Consider the following 3,568-nt stretch of genomic DNA (forward strand, 5'->3'; position numbering starts at 1 on the left):
ACTTCTTTCTTACATTTAATTATTTTTTGCATTACTCACCATATATAAAAACAGTTTTAAGGAGAAAGAAAGCATAAACTTTAGTGTCACAAAAGTAAGGAATAAAAAACAAATGGCTGGGTGGTGGCAGTGCACAGTTTAAATCCCAGCACTCAGGAGGGAGGCAGAGGTAGGCAGACCTCTGAGTTTGAGGCCAGCCTGGTCTACTGAGCAAATTCCAGGGCAGCCAGGTCTACACAGAGAAACTCTGTCTCAAAAAAGTCCAAATACCAAACAACAAACAAAATCACAGTAGCATCTGAGAGTCATTCAAAGCTCAAAACCTTCCAAAAAATATCTTTTTTTTTTTTTGGAGCTGGGGACCGAACCCAGGGCCTTGCGCTTGCTAGGCAAGTGCTCTACCACTGAGCTAAATCCCCAACCCCCCAAAAAGTATCTTAAATCCCTTCCTTATAATTATAGGGAAGGTAGGAGTTGATTAGTTGCTGCAGAAGTATTGTGTGTGTGTGTGTGTGTGTGTGTGTGTGTGTGTGTGTGTGTCATTGCTGATATTTGCCATTTGATATTGGAATATACTTTTTTTAATTTTCTTGACTCATTCATTCACTGTGTGCACACACAAATGCACGTGCCATAGCACAGCACATGAGTGAAGGCTGGTGGACAACTCGATGAGGTTGGTTCTTCTTCTACCATGTACGTCCTGGAAATCCAACTCAGGTTGTCAGACTTGGCAGCAAACACCTGTACACTGAGCCATCTTGATATCCTTGAATTCATTCTTAATAGATTTAGTAATAACATAACTAAAATAATAAATGTGATTACATCATCATCATCACCATTATCATCGTTCTGTAGATTGAACTCAGGCTTTGCCTCATGTACCACATTCTCCCCACTTCTCATCAACCCTCAAACACTTATTCAAGCTTCTCAATTACTTTGCAGGGAAAACACTTCCACAAACAGCAGGATGCAGAAAACATTTCCCAAGAGTCTTTCAGGTTCTAAAACTAAGATTTCTGTGCAAAGAAGTAAACAAACGTCTCATGGCAAAAACATGTAGATTGTCCTGATTCCTATTCTGACTTAAAAAGATGTGTTCGAGTCTAGATATAATGATTTTAATAACTCGAGTCTAAAAATGCTATTCATTTAGCTCAAATCTATTGAAGAAAAAAAAGCAGGCAACCCTGGGGTCTCAAATTCAGGCCAAAGCACAACATAACCAAACCAAACAAAAGGCTCAAAGGATTTAGTAATAACCCAGAGAATTGCTGTGGTTTTGAGTGAGAGCTGGGTCCTGAGGGCTGAGTGGGAAGCAAGATTGAGGTAGGAAGAGAGGAAGGAGCAGAACACATGAAAGAGAGTAGGAGGACTGAAGAGATGGCTCAGTGGTTAAGAGCACGGATTGCTCTTCCAGAGGTCCTGAGTTCAAATCCCAGCAACCACATGGTGGCTCACAACCATCTGTAATGTGATCTGATGCCCTCTTTTAGTGTGTCTGAAACAGCTACAGGGTACTCATATACATTAAATAAATAAATCTTTTTTTTAAAAAAGAGAGAGAGTAGGAAATACTGGGTGCTTTGCAGGAGGTGAAGGGCTGGGTGATAGAATGGGTAGGCTAAGAAAAAGTTCTTTTCTATTTTATGGAATAGTTTGAGGATTATTGGTATTAAGTCTTCTTTGAAAGTCTGATAGCATTCTGCACTAAACCCAACTGAGCTTTTTGTTGTTGTTGGGAGACTTTTAATGACTGCTTCTATTTCTTTATGGGCTATGGGACTATTTAGATGGTTTATCTGATCCTGATTTAACTTTGGTACCTGGTATTTGTCTAGAAAATTGTCTATGTCATCCCAGACTTTCCAATTTTGTTGAATATAGGCTTTTGTAGTGGGATCTGATGGTTTGTTTTTTTTCTTAATTTCCTCAGTTTCTGTTGTTTTGTCTACCTTTTCATTTCTGATTTTGTTAATTTGGATACTGTCTTTGTGCCCTCTGGTTACTCTGGCTAAGGGTTTATCTATCTTGTTGATTTTCTCAAAGAACCACCTCCTGGTTTTGTAGATTCTTAGTATAGTTCTCTTCGTTTTTTGTTTATTTCAGTGCTGAGTTTGATTATTTCCTGCCTTCTACTCCTCTTGGGTGTATTTGCTTCTTTTTGTTCTAGAGCTTTCAGGTGTGATGTCAAGCTGCTAGTGTATGCTCTCTCCAGTTTCTTTTTGGAGGCACTCAGAGCTATGACTTTTCCTCTTAGCACTACTTTCATTATATTCCATAAGTTTACTTTTAGTAAAGTGCTATTGCATTTGGAGTATAGATGTTCAGAATTGACCCTTTCATTTGCTGGATTTTTTCTTTGATGAATATGTAGTGTTCTTTATCATCTCACTTCATAACTTTTGGTTGAAAGTCTATTTTACTGGATATTAGGATGACAACTCCAGCTTGCTTCTTGGGACCATTTGCTTGGAAGACTTTTGCCCAGCTTTTTACTGTGAGATAGTGTCTGTCTTTTTGATTGAGGTGTGTTTCTTGTATACAGCAAAATGCTGGATTCTGTTTGCATATCTAGTCTGTTAGCTTATGTCATTTTATAAGAGAGTTGAATCCATTAATATTGAGAGATATTATAGACAGATGAGTGTTAGTCCCTGTTACATTTGTTTTTGTAGGTGACATTATGTGCATATGGTTCTGTCCTTTTGGCTTTGTTGTGAGAACAGGAAGTCAAGGCCCATACCCAAACATAATAAAGGCAATTTACAGCAAATCAACAGTCAATATAAAATTGAATGGGGAGTTACTTGAAGCAATCCCACTAAAATTAGGGACAAGGAAAGGATGCCCAATCTCTCCATTATTTATTGAATATAGTACTCAAAGTTCTAGCTAGAACAATAAGACAACAAAAAGATGTCAATGGATACAAATTGACAAAGAAGTCAAGGTATCACTATTTGCAGATGGATATGACAGTATACATAAGTGAACCCAAAAATTCTACCAGAGAACGTCTCCAGCTGATAAACAACTTCAGCAAAGTGGCTAGATAAAAATTAACTCAAATAAATCAATAGGCAATCTTTATAGAAATGATAAACAGACTGAGAAAGAAATTAGGGGAATAACACCCTTGACAATAGTCACAAATAATAAAAAATATCTTGGGGTAACTCTAACCAAACAAGTGAAAGATCTGTATGACAAGAACTTCAAGTCTCTCAGGAAAGAAATCAAGGTATAGGGCCTCTGGGAACAGGAAGATAGGCACACTCAATGCTGCTGTACAGACACCGCCCAGTTCTAAAGGGACCCAGTCAAACAGCTCCCTGCACCCAAATCCCATGGGAGGGAGAGCTAGACCTTCAAAGGGGCAGACACGCCTGGGAAACCAGAGGAGACTACTCTCTGCCCACATTTCTGACTCTAGAGGAAAACACCTAGTGCCATCTGGGCCCCCTCTGCACAGGGTACCGAGCAAAGGTGGGGCAGGCCCTTCTGGTTGTTGCCCTCATGGAGAGCTGTAACCTGGATCTGAAAAGCAACTTCAGGCCTC

This window comes from Rattus rattus, chromosome 2, assembly GCF_011064425.1.
Source record: "Rattus rattus isolate New Zealand chromosome 2, Rrattus_CSIRO_v1, whole genome shotgun sequence".
NCBI classification, from domain to species: Eukaryota; Metazoa; Chordata; class Mammalia; order Rodentia; family Muridae; genus Rattus; species Rattus rattus.